The sequence below is a fragment of the Molossus molossus genome, unplaced genomic scaffold, assembly GCF_014108415.1.
Source record: "Molossus molossus isolate mMolMol1 unplaced genomic scaffold, mMolMol1.p scaffold_m16_p_2, whole genome shotgun sequence".
Classification (NCBI taxonomy): domain Eukaryota; kingdom Metazoa; phylum Chordata; class Mammalia; order Chiroptera; family Molossidae; genus Molossus; species Molossus molossus.
The window spans coordinates 147,736,032-147,750,355 of NW_023425355.1; positions in this window are offsets into that span (position 1 = coordinate 147,736,032).

Genomic DNA, 14,324 nt, shown 5'->3' on the forward strand with positions numbered 1-14,324 from the left:
ATAAGGGAGGCCATCAATCAGTGTTTCTCTCTCTCTCTCTCGCTCTCGATCCTGTTCAGGGAGCGTGCAGGAGGCAACCGGCGGATGTTTCTCGGTCACATTGATGTTTCTCTCTCTGTCCCTTCCTTTCTCTCTAAAACCAATTTTTTTATCCTCACCCGAGGGCATTTTTGCATTTATCTTCAGATAGAGTGGGACGGAGAGAAGGAGGAAAAGAGAGAGAAACATCGACGTGAAAGGTCATTCTGCGATGGGCAGGCCCGGCGCCCAACAGACCCTGGGCCGGGAGGATGAGGGTGGACCCGTGAGCGGGTGGGGCAGCGGCGGAGAGAGAGGACCAGAGGCACAGTCTGGAAGGACAGGAGGGAGAGAGACCGAGAAACACTGATGTGAGACACACGTGGATCGGTTGCCTCCTGCACACGCCCTGACCGAGCTCTGGGATGGAACCTGCGACCCAGGCCCACGCCCTTGCCCGGGAATCCAACCTGGGACCCTTTGGTCTGAGGGCCAAAGCTCTAACCGCTGAGCCAAACCGTCCAGGGGTAAATGAAAGTATTTTTAAGGGAAAATGTAAAATTCCCTTGTCTGAGGAAGGGGACATGAAGATAATTTATGGCCTGCCCTGGCCAGTTTGGCTCAGTGGTTAGAGCGTCGGCCCACACACCAGAGAGACCCGGGTTCGGTTCCCGCTAAGGGGACGGACCTCGGTTGCAGTTTGTCCCCGGCCCTGGTGGGTTGTGCGGGTGGCAGCCACTCGATGTGTCCCTTTCACGTCGATGTTTCTCACTCTCTCTCCCTCCCTCTCTCCCTCACGCTCTGTCTGATGAAAAATGTTTTCGGGTGAGGATAGATAATACATTGATTAAAAATAAGGATCGTTTAGGGTACGATCCCTTTGTCTGTCTCCGTCACCCACAAGTTCCCCTGCCTTCTGAGTTTGGAAACCCGTTGTGTAGCATCCGACTTTAATTGCCGTGAATGGAAAGTAATGTCCGTTGCCGGCCCGTCCTCGGTCAAACATCCGGGCGTGGGTCTCGGAAAACGATCCCTCGTCCTATGATGTGGCTTCTGGACGCATTCAATCTGCTTCTCGAGCCTGGGTTCGCCCTCCCGAGTCTGCCCGGCGCCCTGATCACGTCGTGCTCGTGACATTTACGCGTGGCATTTCGGGGCCGGTCCGGAGAAGGCAGAAACACGCCTTTGATCAGCACTTTCTCGATGATCATCCCCGGAGAGGCTGGTCGGCGCCCAGCAGCGCCGAGTTTCTGCGTTTGGAGGGAAACCGTCTTGACAGGAATGAGCACGGACCCTGCACCGTCAAGACGCATCCGTTTCAAACCATCCCCTCGAGGCCGACTAAGCTCCCCGAGACGATGCCTCCGGCCCAAGTGCAGGCCACTCGGTGCCTCTTGCATCTCTCCTCTGACCTGTGCGTGGCCCCCTCCTGTGTTCCGAAGACGGGGGGCACTTTGAGGTGTTCTCTGATAATCACATTCAGCCCCGCGGAAACTTTCTGGGTGCCGGCGCTCTGTGCCATTTCTCAGATCCTTCAGCGGGCTTTGTGCACCCAAAGCCCGCGGTGTTGCCCGAGTTTCGGTGAACACCTGGGTCATGTACCCTTGCCCCTCCTGCCTGATATTGTTGTCATGTACCTGGTGATGCATGAACAGGAAGGAAGCCAAGGGGAGGCCAGGTAAAACAGGTGTGTTGGACACACACCCTCCGGGTCTGTTTCTCGAAAACCCTGGGGAAAGGGCGGAATGAAGGGAATTCCCCTCACACCGTGGACGGACGGACGGTGATTCACCTGGTGCTGTGGGACCCGTCCCCCGTGGGACAGAAGCCCTGGACACTGGTTTTTTTTCTTCTTCTACCTCTTCTGAATCCCTAGCTGCATCTCCTCCAGGATCGGAGTAAGAAAAGGGGACTTTAGGAACCCAGCGGTGTCATGTCCCGCAAATAAAAATCACTCCTTCTCCGGAGCGAGTCTTAGAAGATTCTTGTTGTCGAGATTTCATAAGGACTCAACCGCTAGCACCCAGGGCACTTCCACCGGTGGACACCCCACTTCTACTGATAACGATGACCGCCGGAAGCCAAGACGGATCTGGAGGAGGGACGTGGTTGATGCGGCTGATGACTATCACGAGATTACCGGACGGTACAGAGTTCAAGGATTTTGGACATCTCGTCGACCCCGAGGCAGTAGTTACCAGTCATCTGTGGTCCCTAAGAGCATTTCGTGATCTCTGAGAATTTCATGGAAAAGGATTCAGATGCCCCCGGAGGATCTGCATGAGTTTACAGAGGGCATGAGGGAGACATCCTGATGGACATGCAACCCTCATCGGATGGGGGGTTCCGAAGGAGGCCTTGGACCGGTCACCGAACCCCATCTTTGCCCTTCTGTGGGGTCTGCTCACCCAGGACTGGGTCTGAATCCAATTCTGGGTTTCAGGGGCATAAACCCTTTTGCCACCTTTATCCAGCATCCCCTGGGTGAGTTATTTAAATCTCCCTTTATTTTTAATTTATTTTTTTAAGTCATTTGCTCTTAAGAAAGTGGGAATGGCTAAGAGACAGATGAAGAAATGCTCCACGTCACAAATCATCAGAGAGATGCAAATTAAAACAACAATGAGGTGTCACCTCACACCTGTCAGAATACCCGCCATCAACAAATCATCAAACAATAAGTGTTGGCGAGGGTGTGGAGAAAAGGGGACTCTAGTGCACTGCTGGTGGGAATGCAGACTGGTGCAGCCACTATGGAAAACACTATGGTGTTACCTCAAAAAATTAAAAATGGAAAAAAAAAAATTAAAAATGGAACTGCCATTTGACCCAGTGATCCCACTTCTAGGAATGTACCCTAAGAAGCCTGAAACACCCATCAGAAAGAATATATGTATCCCCATGTTTGTAGCAGCACTATTTACAATAGCTAAGATCTGGAAACAGCCCAAGTGTCCATCAGTAGACGAATGGATAAAAAAGCTGTAGTACATGTACACAATGGAGTACTATGCAGCCGTAAAAAAGGAAGATTTCTTATCCTTTGAGACGACATGGAGGGACCTGGAGAGTATTATCCCAAGAGAAATAAGCCAAGCAGAGAAAGTATCACATGATCTCCCTTATTTGTGGAATATAATGAACATAACAGTCTGAGGAATGGGATAGTTCCAGAGATGTGGAAGTGGGGTACAGACTGACAATCCCCAGAAGAGGGGGTGGTGGGGGAGAGATAAACCACAGAACTTATATGCATGTATGCATGAACAATGGACAACAAAGCTGGGGACAGGGTGGGGAGGGGGGAATCAGTGGGGGGAAATGGGGAAATATCGGTAACAAAATCAATAAATTAATTTAAAAAATAAGTAAAATAAAAAGAAGAGAGTGGGAAGGAATATCTCTTCAGCCTCTGTCCGCCGAAATCATCGAGACAGAACAAAACAGCTTTGAAACCAGCTGCTCCAAGGTTTGGTTGTGAAAAGGGACCCGAGGAAACAGGTTTTATCTCTGTTCCCCAGCCTCACCCCGGCCGATGTTTTGTCCTCGTCATGCCCGGCGTTAGTAGCTCTTCTGTTTCGAGGATCTCTCCGAGGCTGGCGTGTTGTCAAAATGCACCGCGCTTTTGGCAAAACGCACAAAGCCGTTCAGCTCTGCGTGTTTCCCGGGCACCCCCGCCCCTCTCGCGGGGGAAGCCGCGTTTCCCTAATTGCAACCTGACGGACGTTCGCAGTCCTGCTCCTGGCACATCAAAGTGAATATTTAGAGGAATATCCGGGAATGTCTTCCTTTTTTTTTTTTTTTAATGACTGGCGTGTATAACTACCTGTCGAAATGCAGTTTCTCGCTGCTCACGTTCAATTTGTATTTAAATCCTTCTGTGTCGTTTTCTTGCAGAAACCATAACCACGTCCTGAGCTAAATTGTCTCCAAAGTAGGAGAAACTAAGGAAAATGGGGAAGCAGAGCTTGAAAGGAATATGTCACAGCTGCCCATTTTAAACCTAATTTTAAAATTACACAGCAGGTTCCCTTTTTCCACGGTTGCCTTGTCCTGCTTGGCTATTGGTCCTCAGTTTTTAAAAAATGTCACCCAGCCCCCAATTCCCCTCCTCTAACAACCACTAATTTATTCTCTGCATCTATGAGTCTGTTTCTATTTTGTTTATTTATTTTATTCTTTGGGGTCCACATGTAAGTGAAACCATATGGTATTGGTCTTTCTCTGTCTGACTTATTTTAATGAGCATAATTATCTCTAGATGCATCCATGTTCTTGCAAATGGTAAGATTTCGTTCTTTTTCATGGGTGAGTAGTATTCCACCGCATATACATACCACCATTTTTATCCAGTCTATTTTTTTAATGTATTTTAAATATTTTTTCTTTATTGATGTTAGAGAGAGAGGAAAGGAGAGAGAGAGAGATAGAAAACATGGATGAGAGAGAAAATCGACTGGCCTCCTCCTGCACGCCCCCCACTGGGGATCGGGCCCACAACCTGGGCATGTGCCCTGACTGGGAATCGGACCGGGACCAGGCTCCAATCACTATCATGCGTTGGTTTATTTCTTCTTTTTCTTTGTATTACCACTGGCTTCCTGCTCAGTTGAACGTCTGTCACTGAGTGAATGCACAAGTAGCATTTTTATGACTAGTTCATCATTCTTTAATTTTCCTCTCTGTCCTTGGTCCTTTGTCTTGTCCAGGAGATTCCATGGTTAGATGATCCATGGGGACCATTCCAGCTTTCTTTCTTTCTACGTTTCTATTGAATTTATTGGGGTGACATTGGTTAATAAAATATAGAGGTCTCAGGTGCACAATTCTATACGACATCACCTATATATTGTACTGTGTGTGCACCACCCCAAGTCAAGTCTCCTTCCGTCACCATGTACCCCCTTCACCCTCCTCCACTTCCCCACCCCCTTCCCCCACACTGTTGTCTAGGACGTATTGTGGTTTTTTCTTTTCTTTTCTTTTTTTCTTAATATTTTTACCTTTTCATCCAACCTCTAAAACCATCTCCCTGTATTTTTTAAAAATATTTTTCATTGGTTTTTTTTAGAAGGAGAGAAACATTGAAGTGAAGGAGAAACATCCACCAGCCGCCTCCTGCACGCCCCCCACTGGGACTCAAGCCCACAACCCGGGCCTGTGCCCTGACCAGGAATCGAACCCGGACCTCTCAGTCTACGGACGATGCTGAACCACTGAGCCCCACCGGCCGGGCAGGTCTGTTCCTATGTTGCTTGTCAGTTTATTTTGCTCATTAGATCCCACATATTAGTGGGGTCACGTGGTACCCGTGTCCCTCAGACTAGCTTATTTCACTCGGGATAATGGTCTCCAGCTCCAACCACACCGTCGCCAAGGGACGATTTCCTTCTGTTTCAGCCGTCACAACAGCACCCTCACTTAGACGCCCAGGGTAGCGTGTTACCGTTGTCACCATCACGACAGCAATATTAGGGTCCCTCGCATGGACACAGCCGCGAACAGGGAGCACCTGGCACTCACCGGTCTCTGCGGCACTTGTTCTATATAAACTCTCATCTCCGGGTCTCAGAATCCCAGTGTCTCCCGAATTTAATGGACACTCTGGGGCACGGAGTGGTACCCTGACTTCCCCAAGGTTCCCCAGCCTAGCGGGTGGCGTGCAGCCGGGTCACACCCAAGAGGGCTCTTTCCACACCTGGCGCTATCAGCCTTACCCTGCATCTCGGCACCAGGAAGATTTGCACCTCAACCATCACCATGTCTTCCGTCAGCCTGGACACCAGCTGTGGGTTCAGCGTGGATTAACCCAAATGGACATTGTCTAGAAAAAAAATCATGAAAACCCACTGTCCACCATCCCATGTGTGTCCGGCTCTTTCTTCCTCTTCAGCTGCCTTCATGCGTCGCCTCCCACTGTCTCCCTAACTTGGTCCTTGTCGTCCATGCTGGGCTTGTTGGCTTCTCCCAGAATGCAGCCCCTGGACTCCCCTGCAAATGGGTGACACCCTACGGGGGCTTTGCAGGTGGACCTGCAGCCGCTGCTGTGCTGACCAGACCAGGGAGATCCTCTGCGTCACCCAGCTCGACCCCAGGCGACCCCAGGAATTCCTAAAATTAGACCTTTCTGCCTACCGAGGTCCAAAGAGCACAGATAAAGCAGGAGACAGTCTTCTGGGCGATGTGTTCGGTCAGAGACCCCTGGGGAAGGGCAGGCTGCAGATCCCAGAGGCGACCGGCCTCCCTGGACCTGCTCATCCGCTCTGCGCCATCTCGCTGAAACTACGTCCTTTCCTCCTGCAGAAGCATCCGGAACAGACATGTCTGCGTCTGCAAAACGCCCGTTTCCAAATGCACGTGGAACCGGGCGCTGGGATCTCCGTCTGCTTCACACACAAAAGCACGACTTCAGGGCTCAGGGACGAGGACTCACAGCCGAGGACTCCGAGGTCTCGTTTCTTCGTGTGTTGATTTGCGTCTGATGTTTCTCCTCCAGACGCCCAGAAAGTCAAGAAACCAACAAACAGAGCAGCGCGCACAGCGTGTCCCCCAGTCAAACCCTTTTTTTGGTTCTAATCAGAGGAATTTGGGCAACCATCAGAAAGAAAGGAAACACACACGTCCTTTCGGAAAACGACGCTCAGAGGGAGAAATGTGTCACCAGCTGAGGACAAACCAACGCCCCCCATTTGCCTCACGAACAAGGAGGTGATGCCCGATGGCGTCTGTTTTTCTCTCAGATGATAAAAAGCTAAAAAGGACCGTTTATCAAGGCGGCGCTTGGAAAGGGGGCCTGTCACGGCAGAAGCAGGACAGTCAGAAAATGCTGAATTAGTATCGCGTGTGATCACACAGCAGCAGTATCAAGATGGGGTCGCCACCTTCGGGAGGTATCTTTCAGAGTCTACTTTTATCAACCGGGATGAAGAGAAGGTGCCAGAGCAAGGCCGCGAAGCAGAGAGCAGGGAGAAGACGTCATTAGGAGGTTTAGATACATTGTAGCGTCTCCTCCGCCCAGACGTCTTTGGCAACAAAACGTGACAATGTAACTGTTGTGTAAGAACCAAGATACAATAGATTCCAAATTCCAAGGTGAGATGCACACTGTTGTATGTAAATGTATCAAGGGACAAAACGGACAGGTGCAGGTTGCCGCGTCTTGCCTGGGATAACGAAGCCATTGCCAGGCCGACGGCGTCCCTGATCCGGGAGAATTTTGAAAATGTCTCTGCTTCTGATCCAAACGCCGTGTTTCGAACCAGTTCTGCGAGCAGCTCCCTGTGCTTTTTTAAAGTCAACAGAGTTTGCAAAGCCTGCTTTGCAAAGGATTTGGGATTTTTTTTTTTTTTTATCTGTTCTTTTTTTTTTTTTTTCTTCCTCTTTATCTTAACTTTGGGATAAAGAACAAACCATGTGTATCACCGAAAAAGATAGGAAAGCATTTAGACAATTTGCTGGAGATTTTCTTTTAAAAAAAAGAGGGAGCTGCCCTGGCTGGTGTGGCTCAGTGGATAGCGCGTCATCATAGAGACTGAGGTCCTGGTTTGATTCCCCGTCAGGGCACAGGCCCGGGTTGTGGGCTCGATCCCCAGTAGGAGGTGTGCAGGAAACAGCTGATTAATGTTTCTCTCTCATGGATGTTTCTATTTCTCTCTTCCTTCCACTCTCTCTAAAACACCAATGAAAATATTTTAAAAAGAAAGAGGTTGCTGAGAACCTGCCCCACCCTCAAAGAAGCTATAACTTAAATGACGTCCTGTAACAAAATATCCACATTGTCAATCCCCTCTAATAATAAAAGTGTGTTTGCCACAGAGGTGGGTCTTTGGGCCCCGCTAGGCTGGGCGCCCCCAGGCTAAGCTGAACCCCTGTATCCACTTGGATCGATATCAGCCCCTACGATATCATTATTTTGAAACTAGCTATTATTTCAGGTGCATCTTTTTGATCATTGCATTTATTTATTTATTTTTTTAATGATAGTTGACCTTCAGGATTATTTTGTGTGAGTTTCAGGTGGACAGCATGGCACTTAGACATTTGTCGGACTTCCAAAGTGATCCCCCGATGACTCTCATCCACAGCTGGCATTGAAAACTGATTCAAAACACACCGGTACCCCCTGCTCACTGTGGGATTATTTACAATAGCCGAGATACGGATGCAGCCTACCTGTTGAGGGGTATTCTTGTACTGTTGGGGTGTAGGTCCATAAAGGAAAACGGAGTCTGCTCACGTGCCGTCGGCCAATGTAGATTAGATACAAGTTTCCAAAAATAAAAATAAAAATAGACCTGCCATTTGACCCAGTGATCCCCCTTGTAGGAATATATCCTAAGAAGCCCGAAACACCAATCAGAAAGAAAATGTGTACCCCTATCTTCATAGCAGCATTATTTACAACAGCTAAGATCTGGAAACAGTCATAGTGCATTAGTAGATGAGTGGATTAAAAAGCTGTGGTATGTCTACAAAGTGGAATACTATGCAGCTGTGAAAAAGGAAGATCTCTTACCCTTTGAGATGACATGGAGAGAGCTGGGGAGTATGATGCTGAGTGAAATAAGCCAGTCAGAGAAAGACAAGTATCACATAATCTCACTTATTTGTGAGACATAATGAACAGTACAAGCTGATGAACAAAATAGACCCAGAGACATAGAAGTAGGGTACAAACCTCAGAGGGACAAGGGGACCAGGGGAGGGGAGGGAAGAGATAAACCGTAGAACTTACATGCACATCTGCTCAGCCCATGGACACACATTAGGGGGGGACCTGCGGGGAGACATTCAGACCCACCGGGTGACAGGGGTGGACACCGGGGTGGCTTCCACCTCTTGGCAGCTGTGAACAGTGTCTACATATCCGTTGAGGGCCCTCATTTTCATGATTTTCATCTCGTTCTGTTTTCTATGCATTGCCTGCGCTGACGTCTGTCCAGACAGCATTGTGTTGAGTTGCACAGTTGAAACCCGTGTGGTTGGTGAAGCAGCATCACCTCACTTCTCATCTGCTCTTCCCAACACGGGGCTCCTCCCCTGTCCTGTGTACTTACCCCAAGTCCGGGCAAACTCTCCAAAATGTCATTCTCCCGTGATGCCATGGGTCGTGCTAAATGGATGAATAGATGAGTTCAGCCCAGCCGGAGACACGCTGGGGACATTTTAGCTGCCTTTCCCGGGGCCGCTGGATGAGAAATGTATTCATGGTGCGGTTCTGCCTGTTATTATTCTTGCTGGGTCCGCTCCGCCTGTGTCTAGGTTTGTTCGTTAGTCAAATCCCCTTGGGTCTCCCTGATGGTTTTTTCCATAATTGAAAAATGCAAATAAGCCGGACCACAAATAGCGAGGCCCAGGGACTCACCCAGGTTGCTCGGAAAGGGGGTCCCTCAACCTGTGCATTGGGAGTGGGGCTCCAGGCACAGCCGTCCGCCTGCCGCCGCCTCATCGGGGGGCCGGTGGGGAGTGACTGGAGCCAGCAGGCTGGGGGGAGGGTCACGGTGAGCCTGGGTGATAGGGGTTGCTGTTCACCCGGGGGATGCTGAGGGGTGTCTAGGCTCAGTGCAGACTCACAAGTAGCTGAGCTGCCGCGCCATTCCTGGGGTCCTGGGGTCCACCCTGCCGGCTTCCTCTTGTTCACCTGAAAATACAAGGTCGTTCAAGGTGAGAGGCGGCAGCGTGTCTGTGGGGTCGGGAAGGACAGCTGTGGGCAGCAGGCGGGGCCCAGACGGGGTTGCGATGAGGAGACAGGCGATGGGCGTCTGGGAGACAGGACGGGACAGGGACGTCCCCGCAGGAAGGCGTTGCTCCGGGTGCAGATACCAGGACCCCAAGGCGCGGACTCCGAACAAGGTGTTTCATCCTCCGTCCTAGGGTCCCCGTCCCGTTGTCCTCAGACCTGCTCCCCGTCATCTCTGCAGACGGCTCTTGGGGACCCCAGGGAGCCCAGGCCCCGTGCAGAGGTCACTTTGTCTGTTGTAACGTCCAGAGGTTGGAGGCCTGAGACGGGCCCGGCGGTTCCGCGGGGAGGCAGCTCCGGCTTTATTCCCAAGGCTCCGTGTGTGTGATAGTCCGTCCTCCGCGGGGAGCTCGATGTCGGCGACGCGGTTTGGAAAACCGGGGCACAGTCGGGCCTCGCACCCCTGCTGCTGAGGGTGTGGCGTCTCTGCAGCTTCGGCCCATGTACTTGGAGATGCTGAACATGGAGCTCGCGCCTGAGACCAGCGGTCCCCTGGTCTCCCCACGGATGTGCCCGCCTCCCTGCAGGGGACACCCCTCCCTCATGGCCCCGACGGCCCGTCCCCAGGCTCCCAAGCCGCCCTGCGGGCTCCCTGATCTGCACCAGGAATCTCGGCTCAGCCCCGGTTCAGGGACCAGCACGGGCCATGGTGACGGCTGCCTGCGTCCCCGCGTTGAGGAGTCGGGGTGGACTCCGGGCTCCCCAGGAAAAGATTGCAGCCTTGGAACGTGAGGTCCCGGTCTTTCTCAGCCCAGTGGAATTGCACGGGGTGTTTGGAGACAGGGGCGCTGCCCTGGCTGGTTCGGCCCAGCAGTTACAGCACCAGCCCATGGAACAGAGTCACGCGTTCGATTCCCGGTCAAGGGCATGTACCTGGGTTGCAGGTTCGATTCCCAGCCTGGTCTGGGTCACGTGGGAGGCAACCAATGGACGTGTCTCTCTCCCTCTCCCCCTCTCTCTTTAAAAATCAGCGGAAAACGCCCTCATGTGAGGATGAACAGCAACAACTAAAATCCAAGGTGGGGCAGTTGACCGGAGCATTGGAGGCGGCCCTCTTCCTGGGTAAGTGAACCCCGAGACGCAGAAACTGGGACTGGACTTTGCTGGGAAACTGGCGTTAGAGCAGCAACCCCTGCTGAGGTCAGCGCCCCCCACCACGGCCCGTGGGGTGCTCCTGTCCACTCTGAGCACCCGTGGAGGGCACCCCGACCAACAGCGCCGGCCCACCTTTGCTGAGACCACTTTCATGTCATGGAAAACTGTCCTCAGACACTGTCGGCTTCTGGAGGTTGGCAAACGGCGGGAATATTTGCGCGGTGACCTTTCCGATGGAGGGGTCTCTCGGGGTGACTTCTCTCGGGGTGACTCGGTCCCTGCAGGTGGCATTTCACGAGCTCGCTGTGTGGACGCCAGGCCTCAGCCAGCCTCCGACGTGAGGGTCGTCTGCCCCGCACACCACGTGTGTGCACGAAGCGCTGCACACGTGGCCGCTTGGAGCAAACAGAGCCCGAGCCCCTGTTCCCACGCACCCGCCGTGTCCTGGTGGTCACGCCAACCCCTCTCCTGGGGACCGTTCACCCTGGTTAAGGACGAACCTCCGTCGGTTGGTGGGAGCATCATCCCGTCACCAAAAGTCTGCAAGTTGCATCCGGGTCAGGGCACGTGCTTGGGTGGTGGGTCCGATCCCCGGTCAGGCGTGAATGGGAGGCAACCGAGCGATGTTTCTCTCTCACATTGATGTTTCTATCTCTCTCTCCCTTCCTCTCTCTGTAAAAAATCAATGAAAACATATTCTTGGGTCCGGCCGGTGTGGCTCAGGGGTTGAGCGTCGACCCTGCACCCAGAGGGGGCTCCCTTCCGCCTCCCTGTCCCGGAAAATCCAGGAGCCTCAGTGGACGGAACACGCTGATCGCGGGATGGTCTGTGGATGAGTCTGCTTTTCCCCAAATCACTACAGACCTGAGGGTCCGACGGTCAGCAGCACAAATCTAGCCCTTGTTCTGGACCAGGGATTAGATGCTCACGCTTTGTAACGAAGGAGACCACACTGGGGGCTTAAACCACAGACATTCATCCTGTCCCCGTCCTGGGGAGCAGACGTCTGAGACAGGGTGTCCAGGGCCGCGCTCCCTCCGAGGCTCCAGGAGGGTCCCTCCGGCCTCTTCCGGCTCCTGGGCTCCAGGGGTCCCTGGGCGGGGGGCCCGTCCCTCCCGTCTCTCCTCCGTCCCCACAGGGCTTCTCCTCTGCGTCTGTGTCTCCTCTCCTGTCTCTTCCAAGGACCTGTCACTGGACAGAGGCCCCCCTGACCCAGGACGGCCTCCGCTCAGGTCCTTCACGGACCCCGTCTGCAGAGACCCTGTTTCCAGATGAGGTCACATTCCGAGTTCCTAGACGTCAGGATCTGGACACATTTTGGGGGGCCACCATTCGCCACAGCCCACCCTCTTCCTGCCGTATTCTGACCACAGAATTCAGCGATGAAATTGGTGGTTGTTTCGGGGTCACTGTTCCCAGAGCCGTGAGCACACAGACGGGCACCCCTTCCTCACACAGCCCAGGACTGAACTCCTGAAGCACCCCATCAGCAGAAGGGCTCTCGTCCTGCCGTTCACGAGCCCCCGTCTCCAGGAGCCTCCATGGGGGAAGGCAGCTGCCCCAAACCTACGTGGGAGCTGGCCCACCTTCTCTTACAAAGAGGTGACTTCGCATCTCCCTGTATAAACAAACTCGGCCTCACAGCGGCCCGGGTGGGATGACGCCAACGGACACACACACACGAAATTAAACATGAGGCTTCGGTTTCAAAACCGGGGTGCAGAGGGGAGAGCCTGAAAAAGCCGGTTGCCAGGGCAAGGGACGCGGAGGAGGTGGACGCCCGCTGGGTGAGCGTCTGCACGCCTCTGGGATAAGCGTGGACGAGAAAATGGCCCGCAGGCTCGGGAGGCTCGTAGACCGAGGCAGGTGGGAGGCAGGCCAGGTGGACTTCCCAGGGGTGTCTGTGCTCCTGTGAAAACTGGGATCATGTCGCGATTGGGAGGTTGTATCAACCGTCCCGCAAACCACACCTGCGTGGGACGGACTCAGTATATCGAGGAAGCCACAGTCGGGACGTATCACGATGAGCAGCTGTCATTACAGTCCATTGCGGAAAATTTCATCACCACGAAAAGAAAGCCCTCCCCTGTCCTAAGACGCTGATAATTCACTTTCTGTCTGTAGATGTGCCTGTGCCAGACGTTGTATATAAATGAAATCACACACTCTGTGGTCTTTGGCGTCTGGCTTCTGTCACTGAGCCTCCTGTGTTTACGATCCATCTACGTGGAGCCTGAGAGAGCCTCACTCCTTTTCCTGGCTGCGTAATACTCCACTGCGTGGATAAACCTCATTGTGTGTGTCCGGTTACCAGCTCATCGACACTTGGGTTGTTTCTATCATTTAGGCTATTATACGTGATGCTACTATGGATGTTCCAGCAACCGTTTTTGTGTGGACATATGTTTTTCATTACCTTGGGTAGATACCCAGAGTCACAGAGTAAGGTTATGCGTCATCGTTCGAAGAGCTTCCAGCCCGTTTTCCAATGCAGATCATCTTCCTTCCTTCATTTCTCTTTTCTTCCTGTCTAACCACCTGTTACCTATCATCTATCTATCTACCTACCCATCTAACTATACATTTCTCTTTTCTATCTATGTATCTATCCATCCATTCCTCCATCGTCTGTCGATCTATGGCAGCGGTTCACATCTGGGGTTGGTTTACCCCAAGAGGACAGTGGTGAACATCTGGAGATCCTTTTATTTGTCGGCAGTTGGGTTGGGAGCTCCTGGTACCTGGTGGGTGGAGACCAGCAAGCCTGCTCCACACCTACGGTGCGCGGGACGCCCCGTCAGAGACTCACCCAGCCCAGCGCCAGTAGTGAAAAGTGCTCTGAAGAAAATCAGCCCGGCCGGTGTGGCTCAATGGACTGAGCACCGTCCCAGGGACTGAGAGGTCCGGGTTCGATTCCCAGTCAGGGCACATGCCCGGGTTGTGGGCTCGATCCCCAGTGGGGGGCGTGCAGGAGGCGGCCAGTCGATGTTTCTCTCTCACATCCTGTTTCTACCCCTCTCTCCCTTCCTCTCTCTCTAAAACATCAATAAAACATATTTTTTCAAAAATAAGAAAGCCCACAACCACGAATTTCCACCACGTGCTTTTCTGTTGCTGACGCCCCCGGTGTTGAGTCTTGGGCCACAGTCACCACATCCAGGCACCCCCCAAAGGCTGCCCGATAAGAAGCCCCGAGGAGAAGGGCACAGGTGGTGGGAACGTCCCGCTGGAACAGAGCAGGGGCCTAGACACAAGCCCTTTCCAGTGCGCCCCTGTAACTCTGGGAGAATGAAGAGGGGTGAAGAGAAAACTCGGGGAACAGCCGAGCGGAAAGAGGGCCCCGGGGATGGTTGAACTCCCAGCGCAGAGCGGGGCCTGGACGCCGAGACAGACGGCTCTCCTGGGGCAGCTGGGATCCGTAGCGCTGGCCCCGGGGACTCCAGGGCCGACCGGGCAGCTCGCCCGCTCAGGA